General features: G+C 38.6%; 1 long non-coding RNA gene and 1 pseudogene across 2 annotated transcripts; both read left to right on the forward strand.

Moving 5' to 3' along the window:
• Nucleotides 1–249: 249 nt before the first annotated feature.
• LOC149188036 (polyubiquitin-like) lies at nucleotides 250–5,789 on the forward strand (annotated as a pseudogene). Its single transcript, XR_016255801.1, has 3 exons — nucleotides 250–400; nucleotides 703–1,796; nucleotides 4,325–5,789. The product of XR_016255801.1 is annotated as a polyubiquitin-like (transcript).
• A 4,771-nt stretch (nucleotides 5,790–10,560) lies between these two features.
• Nucleotides 10,561–12,120, forward strand: LOC149188037 (uncharacterized). Its single transcript, XR_016256231.1, has 2 exons — nucleotides 10,561–11,189; nucleotides 11,331–12,120. It is a non-coding gene; the product is annotated as an uncharacterized LOC149188037 (long non-coding RNA).
• The last annotated feature ends 1,333 nt before the right edge of the window (nucleotides 12,121–13,453 follow it).

Here is a 13,453-nt window from a genome sequence, read left to right on the forward strand (position 1 = left end):
GGATTAGGGATTTTTGTTTTTTTTTCAGATTAGTTGAGCTGTGTATTTATAACAATCAAGTGCTGGTGGATGGATTTGATTCCGCGCTAAAGGATCATCATCATGAGGACTAGGCAGCTCAGATTTAATTCAAGGTAGCAGCAGCAGTTCCTGAGCATGCCTTCATTAATTTTCCTATTTATGGGTGAGGTTCTATTTACGCCGTAAGGCGTTTCCATTTGAAATCAATTCCCCTCCGGTCTACCTGTCATCATTGTGAACCCCACGATTATGTGTTAGACGATTCAAAACGGCACAACCGTCCGATCATGAGACAGTAGTTACAAAGTCATTTCAATCGAGCGTTGGAGATTTTTTCATAAGCGACCGGGGAAGCATTTTCTCAACAAGTTTATTTCGGGTATCTTGTCGCTCACAGCTGCGAATCCCAATCGATTGGCCTGTTTTTGTTGTATAATTTTAGTTTGTTGCATTTGCTCTCGAAATTCATTGTTCGAGGGTTTCAGATCTGAGTATTTCTTACATGTAATTTTGGTCCGGTTTTGAGGCGGTTCCCTTGATCTATTATTTATTTCAGGATTTCTTGCTGTTTCTCTGTTTTATCCGTGTTTATGTGTTATGAGTAACTATAAGGCTTCGTTATATATTATGTGAGGGTTTGGGGTTATGCGGAGACTCTAATGGTGCGCTTCCTCTGTGCAGGTGTTTTGTTTGCAATTTTTAGATTTCAAAATGCAGATATTTGTGAAGACATTGACCGGAAAAACCATAACCCTCGAGGTCGAGAGCTCAGATACCATAGACAATGTAAAGGCGAAGATCCAGGACAAGGAGGGAATTCCTCCTGATCAGCAGAGGCTCATTTTTGCTGGAAAACAGCTTGAGGATGGCCGAACACTCTCAGATTACAACATAGAGAAGGAATTGACTATTCACCTTGTTCTCCGTCTCAGAGGAGGGATGCAGATCTTTGTCCAAACTCTGACCGGAAAAACAATCACGCTTGAAGTTGACAGCTCAGACACTATTGATAACATTAAGTCTAAAATTCAAGACAAGGAAGGGATTCCACCCGACCAGCAGAGGCTGATCTTTGCTGGAAAACAACTCGAGGACGGACGCACTCTCGCAGATTACAACATCCAGAAGGAATCGACTCTTCACCTTGTTCTCCGTCTAACAGGTGGAATCTGATACAATTGACAATGTCAAGGCCAAAATTCAAGACAAGGAAGGCATTCCACCCGATCAGCAGAGGCTGATTTTTGCTGGAAAACAGCTTGAGGACGGACGCACTCTTGCCGATTACAACATCCAGAAGGAATCTACTCTTCACCTTGTTCTCCGTCTCAGAGGAGGGATGCAGATCTTTGTCAAAACCCTGACCGGAAAGACAATCACTCTTGAAGTTGAGAGCTCAGACACTATTGACAATGTCAAGGCCAAAATTCAAGATAAGGAGGGGATTCCTCCGGATCAGCAGAGATTGATCTTTGCAGGGAAGCAACTTGAAGATGGGAGGACTCTAGCCGACTACAACATTCAAAAGGAATCTACGCTGCATCTTGTCCTTCGCCTCCGTGGTGGTATGCAGATATTTGTGAAAACGTTGACAGGCAAGACCATCACACTAGAGGTTGAGAGCTCTGATACGATTGATGACGTGAAGGCTAAGATTCAAGACAAGGAAGGTATTCCTCCTGATCAGCAGAGGCTCATTTTTGCCGGCAAGCAGCTGGAGGATGGCCGAACCCTCGCCGATTATAACATTCAAAAGGAATCCACCCTCCACCTTGGTGTAGACTACAGACCCTTAATCTCTCTCGCAAAGGAGAAGAACAGAGATGCTAATGGGCCCTTGGGTCACATTAATCTTTGCCCTCAAAGAGATTTGCAATAGGCTTAGGGATTAGGGCTTTTTGTTTTTTCAGATTAGTTGAGTTGTGTATTTATAACAATCAAGTGGTGGTGGATGGATTTGATCCCGCACCAAACGATCATCATCATGAGGACCAGGCCGCTGAGATTTAATTCAAGCCAGCAGTAGTTCCTGAGCCGTTTCAGAGTTCTCTATTGCTTTGCCATACTAGTCTTCTCTACATTGCATCTGCTGACTTGTGCCATCACTGGTGTATCGTCCTACGTTGGTAAGTTTTTTCACCAATTCACTTGTCTTTACATAACAAGATAATCAATCGATCCAGAGTATGCTTTGAATGTCCAATAGACTGTATTTTGCAGGCATGGCACTTGCATTTCTCCTTTGCCCATTTGCATATATTGTCCCTCTGTGACCTATTCATAATAACAGAATTTTTGTGTGCATTTTGTTAACTTTGTAGTTGACATTTTTATTTCATTCTTCAGGAAATGAAGCTTCTCACTGAAATTGATCAACCTGGGAGCCACATAGATCGTTATGTCTCTCAATTAAGTTTTTTTCTGTCACGTAAAGCAGCTAGTTTAGTTAACTTACAAGCCCGTCTTGCAATGTTTTAGCAGCATCTGAAGGAGCAGGAGATATTAACACAAAGAGTATGAAAATTTTTTAATGTTGAAGCGGGTGATGCAGTCAGTGGGTAACTACTACTTTGAGGGGCATTTCATTCTTTTGGTAATTTTACTCGAAGGTGCAAGAGTTGGGTACAAATGAAATCAAGTGTATTTGTGCAAATGGTAATGCACTTGAGCATATATACTTTGATGGAATTATCTGATACAAACCCTTTTCTTGTTAAGTTATAAATTATTTATATATGATCATCCTCCATAACAATATTCCCCTAACTCTTCAAAGTTGTAATACTTTCATCATTGACCAGTAAAATTTATTATCCGGAGACAGTTTTTTGTAATTTAATGGCTTAATCTACTCGTGCCGAAGCCTGATCTTTACTTTTGTGTGTTATTTGAAGTCGGATCCTAAATGTAAATTGTGCAGTTCGTATTTTTCTTTATGTCCACTAAAAAGCATGGAGACCATGTAAGATCTATGAGACTAAGAATTCTCAAAGCAGAATTGCATTTATAGTCTTGATGTACTTTATCTAAAAAAGAATGTCTCAACCTGCAATATGTCTCAACAACTTGCCATGTTTCAATCTCAACAACCTAGCATTTATATTGCCACGACCTGTTGGCCCTGGTCCATTCCATCTTACTGTTCCCAAATGTGTTTTTCATCCACAGAACCTAATTACCATGATCAAATGCTTCGTAACGCTGATTAATGAATAGTCTTCTCTGCTCTGTGGCAATGGATCCCCATTTAATTCCCACTTCAATTTTTCATGTGAAAACTCTCTCGAAGGAGGAGAATAGAGATGGGAATGGGCCCTTGGGATCACATCAATCTTCGCCCTCAGAGGGATTTTCAGAGAGATTTGCAGCAGGCTTAGGGATTAGGGCTTTTTGTTTTTTTTTTCAGATTAGTTGAGCTGTGTATTTATAACAATCAAGTGGTGGTGGATGGATTTGATTCCGCGCCAAAGGATCATCATCATGAGGACCAGGTAGCTCAGATTTAATTCAAGGTAGCAGCAGCAGTTCCTGAGCATGCCTTCATTAATTTTCCTATTTATGGGCGAGGTTCTATTTACGCCGTAAGGCGTTTCCATTTGAAATCAATTCCCCTCCGGTCTACCTGTCATCATTGTGAACCCCACGATTATGTGTTAGACGATTCAAAACGCCACAATCGTCCGATCATGAGACGGTAGTTACAAAGTCATTTCAATCGAGCGTTGGAGATTTTTTCATAAGCGACCGGGGAAGCATTTTCTCAACAAATTTATTTTTACGCCGTAAGGCGTTTCCATTTGAAATCAATTCCCCTCCGGTCTACCTGTCATCTTTGTGAACCCCACGATTATGTGTTAGACGATTCAAAACGCCACAATCGTCCGATCATGAGACGGTAGTTACAAAGTCATTTCAATCGAGCGTTGGAGATTTTTTCATAAGCGACCGGGGAAGCATTTTCTCAACAAATTTATTTCGGGTATCTTGTCGCTCACAGCTGCGATTCCCAATTGATTGGCTTGTTTTTGTTGTATAATTTTAGTTTGTTGCATTTGCTCTCGAAATTCATTGTTCGAGGGTTTCAGATCTGAGTATTTCTTACATGTAATTTTGGTCCGGTTTTGAGGCGGTTCCCTTGATCTATTATTTATTTCAGGATTTCTTGCTGTTTCTCTGTTTTATCCATGTTTATGTGTTATGAGTAACTATAAGGCTTCGTTATATATTATGTGAGGGTTTGGGGTTATGCGGAGACTCTAATGGTGCGCTTCCTCTGTGCAGGTGTTTTGTTTGCAATTTTTAGATTTCAAAATGCAGATATTTGTGAAGACATTGACCGGAAAAACCATAACCCTTGAGGTCGAGAGCTCAGATACCATAGACAATGTAAAGGCGAAGATCCAGGACAAGGAGGGAATTCCTCCTGATCAGCAGAGGCTCATTTTCGCTGGAAAACAACTTGAGGATGGCCGAACACTCGCAGATTACAACATTCAGAAGGAATCGACTCTTCACCTTGTTCTCCGTCTCAGAGGAGGGATGCAGATCTTTGTCAAAACTCTGACCGGAAAAACAATCACGCTTGAAGTTGAGAGCTCAGACACTATTGATAACGTTAAGTCTAAAATTCAGGACAAGGAAGGGATTCCACCCGACCAGCAGAGGCTGATCTTTGCTGGAAAACAACTCGAGGATGGACGCACTCTCGCAGATTACAACATCCAGAAGGAATCGACTCTTCACCTTGTTCTCCGTCTAAGAGGTGGAATCTGATACAATTGACAATGTCAAGGCCAAAATTCAAGACAAGGAAGGCATTCCACCGGATCAGCAGAGGCTGATTTTTGCCGGAAAACAGCTTGAGGACGGACGCACTCTTGCCGATTACAACATCCAGAAGGAATCTACTCTTCACCTTGTTCTCTGTCTCAGAGGAGGGATGCAGATCTTTGTCAAAACCCTGACTGGAAAAACAATCACGCTTGAAGTTGAGAGCTCAGACACTATTGACAACGTCAAGGCCAAAATTCAAGATAAGGAGGGGATTCCTCCGGATCAGCAGAGATTGATCTTTGCAGGGAAGCAACTTGAAGATGGGAGGACTCTAGCCGACTACAACATTCAGAAGGAATCTATGTTGCATCTTGTCCTTCGCCTCCGTGGTGGTATGCAAATATTTGTGAAAACGTTGACAGGCAAGACCATCACACTAGAGGTTGAGAGCTATGATACGATTGATGATGTGAAAGCTGAGGTTCAAGACAAGGAAGGTATTCCTCCTGATCAGCAGAGGCTCATTTTTGCCAACAAGCAGTTGGAGGATGGCCGAACCCTCGCCGATTATAACATTCAAAAGGAATCCACCCTCCACCTTGTTGTAGACTACAGACCCTTAATCTCTCTCACGAAGGAGAAGAACAGAGATGGTAATGGGCCCTTGGGTCACATTAATCTTTGCCCTCAGAGATATTTGCAGTAGGCTTAGGGATTAGGGCTTTTTGTTTTTTCAGATTAGTTGAGTTGTGTATTTATAAGAATCAAGTGGTGGTGGATGGATATGATCCCGCACCAAACGATCATCATCATGAGGACCAGGCCGCTGAGATTTAATTCAAGGTAGCAGCAGTTCCTGAGCCGTTTCAGAGTTCTCTATTGCTTTGCTATACTAGTCTTCTCTACATTGCTTCTGCTGGCTTGTGCCATCACTGGTGTATCGTCCTACGTTGGTCAGTTTTTTCACCAATTCACTTGTCTTTACATAACAAGATAATCAATTGATCCAGAGTATGCTTTGAATGTCCAATAAACTGTATTTTGCAGGCATGGCACTTGCATTTCTCCTTTGCCCATTTGCATATATTGTCCCTCTATGACCTATTCATAATAACAGAATTTTTGTGTGCATTTTGTTAACTTTGTAGTTGACATTTTTATTTCATTCTTCAGGAAATGAAGCTTCTCACTGAAATTGATCAACCTGGGAGCCACATAGATCGTTATGTCTCTCAATTAAGTTTTGTTCTATCACGTAAAGCAGCTAGTTTAGTTAACTTACTAGCCCGTCTTGCAATGTTTTAGCAGCATCTGAAGGAGCAGGAGATATTAACACAAAGAGTATGAAACAATTTTAATGTTGAAGCGGGTGATGCAGTCAGTGGGTAACTGCTACTTTGAGGGGAATTTCATTCTTTTGGTAATTTTACTCGAAGGTGCAAGAGTTGGGTACAAATGAAATCAAGTGTATTTGTGCAAATGGTAATGCACTTGAGCATATATACTTTGATGGAATTATCTGATACAAACCCTTTTCTTGTTAAGTTATAAATTATTTATATATGATCATCCTCCATAACAATATTCCCCTAACTCTTCAAAGTTGTAATACTTTCATCATCGACCAGTAACATTTATTATCCGGAGACAGTTTTTTGTAATTTAATGGTTTAATCTACTCGTGCCGAAGCCTGATCTTTACTTTTGTGTGTTATTTGAAGTCGGATCCTAAATGTAAATTGTGCAGTTCGTATTTTTCTTTATGTCCACTAAAAAGCATGGAGACCATGTAAGATCTATGAGACTAAGAATTCTCAAAGCAGAATTGCATTTATAGTCTTGATGTACTTTATCTCAAAAAGAATGTCTCAACCTGCAATATGTCTCAACAACCTGCCATGTCTCAATCTCAACAACCTAACATTTATATTTCCAGGACCTGTAGTCCTTGGTCCATTGCATCTTACTGTTCCCAAATGTGTTTTTCATCCACAGAACCTAATTACCATGATCAAATGCTTCGTAACGCTGATTAATGAATAGTCTTCTCTCCTCTGTGGCAATGGATCCCCATTTAATTCCCACTTCAATTTTTCATGTGAAAAATCTCTCGAAGGAGGAGAACAGAGATGGCAATGGGCCCTTGGGGTCACATTAATCTTCGCCCTCAGAGGGATTTTCAGAGAGATTTGTAGCAGGCTTAGGGATTAGGGCTTTTAGTTTTTTTTTCACATTAGTTGAGCTATGTATTTATAACAATCAAGTGGTGGTGGATGGATTTGATTCCGCGCCAGAGGATCATCATCATGAGGTCCAGGTAGCTCAGATTTAATTCAAGGTAGCAGCAGCAGTTTCTGAGCAATTTTAGAGTTCTCTACTGCTTTGCTATACTAGTCTTCTCTGCATTTGCTTCTGCTGGCTAGTGTATCGTCCTATGTTGGTCAGTTTTTTCACCAATTCACTTGTCTTTACATAACAAGATAATCAATCGATTGAGAGTATGCTCTGAATGTCCAATAAACTGTATTTTGCAGGCATGGCACTTGCATTTCTCCTTTTCCCATTTGCATATATTGTCCCTCTATGACCTATTCATAATAACAAAATATCATATTTTTCTTTACGGCCACTGAAAACCATGGAGACCATGTAAGATTTATGAGGCTAAGAATTCTCAAAACAAAGTTGCATTTATAGTCTTGATGTAATTTATCTCAAAAAGAATGTCTCAACCTGCAATATGTCTCAACAACCTGCCATGTCTCAACCTGCAATATGTCTGGAATTGATCAACCTGGGAGCCGCATAGATCGTTATGTCTCTCAATTAAGTTTTGTTCTCTCACGTAAAGCAGCTGGTTTAGTTAACTTACAAGCCCGTCTTGCAATGTTTTAGCAGCATCTGAAGGAGCAGGAGATATTCAACACAAAGAGTATGTAGCAATTTTAATGTTGAAGTGGGTGATGCAGTCAGTGGGTAACTACTATTTTGAGGGGCATTTCATTCTTTTGGTAATTTTACTCGAAGGTGCAGGAGTTGGGTACAGATTAAATCAAGTGTATTTGTGCAAATGGTAATGCACTTGAGCATATATACTTTGATGGCTTTACATAACAAGATAATTAATCGATCCAGAGTATGCTTTGAATGTCCAATAGACTGTATTTGACAGGCATGGCACTTGCATTTCTCCTTTGCCCATCTGCATATATTGTCCCTCTGTGACCTATTCATAATAACAGAATTTTTGTGTGCATTTTGTTAACTTTGTAGTTGACATTTTTATTTCATTCTTCAGGAAATGAAGCTTCTCACTGAAATTGATCAACCTGGGAGCCGCATAGATCATTATGTCTCTCAATTAAGTTTTGTCCTGTCACGTAAAGTAGTTGGTTTAGTTAACTTACAAGCCCATCTTGCAATGTTTTAGCAGCATCTAAAGGAGCAGGAGATATTCAACACAAAGAGTATGCAGCAATTTTAATGTGGAAGCGGGTGATGCAGTCAGTGGGTAACTGCTATTTTGAGGGGCATTTCATTCATTTGGTAATTTTACTCGAAGGTGCAGGAGTTGGGTACAGATGAAATCAAGTGTATTTGTGCAAATGGTAATGCACTTGAGCATATATACTTTGATGGCTTTACATAACAAGATAATGAATCGATCTAGAGTATGCTTTGAATATCCAATAGACTGTATTTTGTAGGCATGGAACTTGCATTTCTCCTTTACCCATTTGCATATATTGTCCCTCTGTGACCTATTCATAATAACAGAATTTTTGTGTGCATTTTGTTAACTTTGTAGTTCACATTTTTATTTCATTCTTCAGGAAATGAAGCTTCTCACTGAAATTGATCAACCTGGGAGCCGCATAGATCGTTATGTTTCTCAATTAAGTTTTGTTCTGTCATGTAAAGCAGCTGGTTTAGTTAACTTACAAGCCCGTCTTGCAATGTTTTGGTAGCATTTGAAGGACCAAGAGATATTCAACACAAAGACTATGCAACAATTTTAATGTTGAAGCGGGTGATGCAGTCAGTGGGTAATTGCTATTTTGAGGGGAATTTCATTCTTTTGGTAATTTTACTCGAAGGTGCAAGAGTTGGGTACAGGTGAAATCAAGTGTATTTGTGCAAATGGTAATGCACTTGAGCATATATACTTTGATGGAATTATCTGATACATACCCTTTTGTTGTTAAGTTATAAATTATTTATATATCATCATCCTCCATAACAATATGCCCCTAACTCTTCAAAGTTGTAATACTTTCATCATCGAGCAGTAATATTTATTATTTGGAGATAGTTTTTTGTAATTTAATGGCTTAATCTACTCGTCATCATTACTGTCGAAGCCTGATCCTTACTTTTGTGTGTTATTTGAAGTTGGATCCTAAATGTAAATTGTGCAGTTCATATTTTTCTTTATGTCCACTGAAAAGCATGGAGACTATGTAAGATTTATGAGACTAAGACTTCTCAAAACAGAATTGCATTTATAGTCTTGATGTATTTTATCTCGAAAAGAATGTCTCAACCTGCAATATGTCTCAACAACCTGCCATGTCTCAATCTGCAATATGTCTCAACAACCTAGCATTTATATTTCCAGGACCTCTTGACCCTGGTCAGAACCCACTAGACCTTTATCAAAACAATTTTTCTTCCAAAATTCCCATTGCATCTTACTGTTCCCAAATGTGTTTTTCATCCACAGAACCTAATTACCATGATCAAATGCTTCATAACATTGATTAATGAATAGTTTTCTCTGCTCTGTGGCAATGGATCTCCCCATTTAATTCCCACTTCAATTTTTCATGTGAAAACTCTCGCGAAGGAGGAGAACAGAGATGGTAATGGGCCCTTGGGGTCACATTAATCTTCGCCCTCAGAGAGATTTGCAGCAGGCTTAGGGATTAGGGCTTTTTGTTTTTTCAGATTAGTTGAGTTGTGTATTTATAACAATCAAGTGGTGGTGGATGGATTTGATCCCACACGAAAGGATCATCATCATGAGGACTAGGCAGCTGAGATTTGATTCAAGGCAGCAGCAACAGTTCCTGAGCCGTTTCAGAGTTCTCTACTGCTTTGCTATACTAGTCTTCTCTGCATTGCTTCTGCTGGCTTGTGCCATCGCTGGTGTATCGTCCTACGTTGGTCAGTTTTTTCACCAATTCACTTGTCTTTACATAACAAGATAATCAATCGATCCAGAGTATGCTTTGAATGTCCAATAGATTGTATTTTGCAGGCATGGCACTTGCATTTCTCCTTTGCCCATTTGCATATATTGTCCCTCTGTGACCTATTCATAATAACAGAATATCATATTTTTCTTTATGGCCACTGAAAACCATGGAGACCATGTAAGATTTATGAGGCTAAGAATTCTCAAAACAGAATTGCATTTATAGTCTTGATGTACTTTATCTCAAAAAGAATGTCTCAACCTGCAATATGTCTCAACAACCTGCCATGTCTCAACCTGCAATATGTCTGAAATTGATCAACCTGGGAGCCGCATAGATCGTTATGTCTCTCAATTAAGTTTTGTTTTGTCATGTAAAGCAGCTGGTTTAGTTAACTTACAAGCCTGTCTTGCAATGTTTTAGCAGCATCTGAAGCAGTAGGAGATATTCAACACAAAGAGTATGCAACAATTTTAATGTCGAAGTAGGTGATGCAGTCAGTGGGTAAATGAGTACACTTGTTTATATTCATACACGAGTTCAAACTTCAAACTGTTATAAGAAAAGTCTCTGATTTTGCTTTTATAGGCCCACTTCTGTGAATTTTAAAGAGGCAGCAAGTTCTTGCTGGCAATCAATAGCTTCAGCAAGCCAGCCACCCACTTTTCACCTCATGTTTGACTGATTCTTCCTACCTAAGGTCTTGTGCATGTTGATATATAAAAAGAAACAATCAAGATGCCTTAAGATATATTTTTCAGGTTAATGTGGATCAGTAATTCATTACTAGATAGAATGTTCTTCTCATCTGCTCTAGATCTTGACCTGAATGTGCTTGCAATTCATTGAGTGTAGTGGGCAAGCCCTTATTGTCTATGGGGGACGTGTGCACCTTTGTTTCTAGGCATGAGCCAGCTGTCATGATTGTAGCTGGTCCATGCCCAGGATGTCTTAATATTTGTTTTTCATGTTAATGTGGATCAATAATTATTTATCAGATAGATATTATTTCTCATCTACTATGCATTTTGACAATAATGTGCTTGCTATTATTGAGTGTAGTGGGCAGGGAGCCTGACAAGCCCTCATTGCCTATGAGGCCTATGTGCGTCTTTGTCTCTGGGCATGGGCCAGTGGTCGCATGGAAGCTCCTGAATTCCTTCATAATGAGTGCATTGTTTTGCGTAATGCCTTTGGGTAGGTTATTAACAAAATTGTCTTTGTTGATTTCTTTTAATTGTCATGTTGTTTAGAAAATGCAAATTCTTTTACAATGAAGGTAATACTCTGCATATTATTAAGTAATTGTGTAAATTGAAATGTTTGCAACTTGTGTAGACTACAGCAAATACTGTTGCAACCAGAGGAAGAACTATTGAGAAATTATACTGCAGATGTTGCCTTGGAAGGAACAACTCCTAAGCCAAAGAAAACTATTGGAAAAATTAAGGTTCAAGGTATAGTAGCATGGCACAGGTACCAACATAAGAGCTGAAGCAATTGTTTTAGGGGATTATTCCGGTTTGCACAACAAAAGAAACTAAAGAGCTGAAGCAATCGTTTTAGGGAATTATTCTAGTTTGCACAGCCAAAGAAACTAAACTAACTAAACTATCTAGATATCTATAGCGATTCTAAATCTCTCATAGATAATTAAGCTGCGTTGGAGCCAGACAAATTGTCAAAAGATAGCATCACAGACAAATTGTCAAAAGATAGCATTAGAGATCCCTACTGAATTATGAAATTGAGGTACATGGTGGACAACATTACATGGGACTAGGCACTGCCTTGAGTGACACTTTTGGTCATACCAACATTCCCTTTCTATTTTTTGGTATTTTTCCAGACAGCATAATTATATGTTAATGAAAGTACATGGATAGATAATCTTAGAGATTGTTTATGCATATCAGAAGATAAGTATGACTGATATTTTAAAGAGGATTGTTTTTTCATAATTTTGATATATATAGCAAATTTTACATGCTAAACCAATTTCTGGAAATTTCATGAAAATACAATGCACATATACTAGTTTATCGTTTATAATAAAATCGCATTTTTTTCTTATGAAAAAAAAGATTGCCCTGTTGTGCTGCAATTATTTCCCACTGTTCTAAAATCAGCATTTTTTTCTTATGAAAAAAAAATATTGCCTTGTTGTGCTGCAATTATTTCCCACTATTCCAAAATTGATTTCCCAACCTCCATTTTTGTTTTATTTCAAGTGCACGTAATCTTGTTTGTTATAAATGACACCAAGCTTGCTGTGTTCTCAATCATTAACATTATTTACATGAGGCTTTTATGAGATACTTTTTTTTATTTGAATCTTCAAAGCTCATGGTTATTGATATGCACAATGATAACTCGTTAGATGAAATGGCATAATTATATCAACTGGCTTGTGCATTTCTCCTTATGCTAAATACATGTTCTGTTATAAGCTCATTCATAAATGATGGGGCTTATTATGTCCAAGGATTATAAAAGTGTTGATTTTCTAATATGAAACCATAGATGAAATGTGAGAGGATACATCATTGATGAAGGGGCTTTTCTCTCTCCTGAATTTTTACTCGCTGAACCAATTTCTGCAAATTGCATGAAAATACAATGCACATTTATTGGTTTTATTGTTTATAATAAAATAGCATTTTTTTCTTATGAAAAAAAATATTTCCCTGTTGTGCTGCGATTATTTCCCACTATTCTAAAATCAACATTTTTTTCTTATGAAAAAAAAAGATTGCCCTGTTGTGTTGCAATTATTTCCCATTATTCCAAAATTGATTTCCCCATACAGTGACCACGACTAAAGATTGTGTTGGAATTATTTCCTGCTCTTCCAAAATTGATTTCCCCATACAGTGACCACAACTAAAGACTGTGCCACGACTAAAGACTGTGCTGCAATTATTTCCCACTCTTCCAAAATTGATTTCCCCATACAGTGACCATGACTATAGATGCTTTCCTATTCCATTTCTTCATGTGAGGCATGGTTTGTGAAATTTGAGGATAACGTGACCTTAAACTTCTAAATTTGAAGATAAAGTGACCGTGATATTGATTTAAATCAAAGCATGCACGTAAGAGGCTATAAGCTATAACATAACAACGCAGATTGATTTTAAAGTATTCGAGACCTCTCCCATCCCAGATATAGAATTTATTGGAAATCTTTGTTAAAAGAATGACTACAATTACAAGCCATAGTTCCTGTCATTTTGGAGTTTAGGATTTGCTCATCTATCACTTTTTTAGACTTTACCCTACTTTGCTAACTAGCACACCCTTCACATGCTAGGCTGCATTACAAATAAGTCAGAGTGCAAAGGATAAATTGAGGAAGTAGTCTGCAAGCCCTTGGTGACTGTTTTTAGCTGTCCGGAGTGGAGTTTCACCATTTGATGATAAGAATTGGGCTAGATTCACAGCCAACTGGAATCAATGCT

The sequence above is a fragment of the Pinus tabuliformis genome, chromosome 3_1, assembly GCF_031772625.1.
Source record: "Pinus tabuliformis cultivar Carrire ecotype Pingquan chromosome 3_1, CPIR1, whole genome shotgun sequence".
Classification (NCBI taxonomy): Eukaryota; Viridiplantae; Streptophyta; class Pinopsida; order Pinales; family Pinaceae; genus Pinus; species Pinus tabuliformis.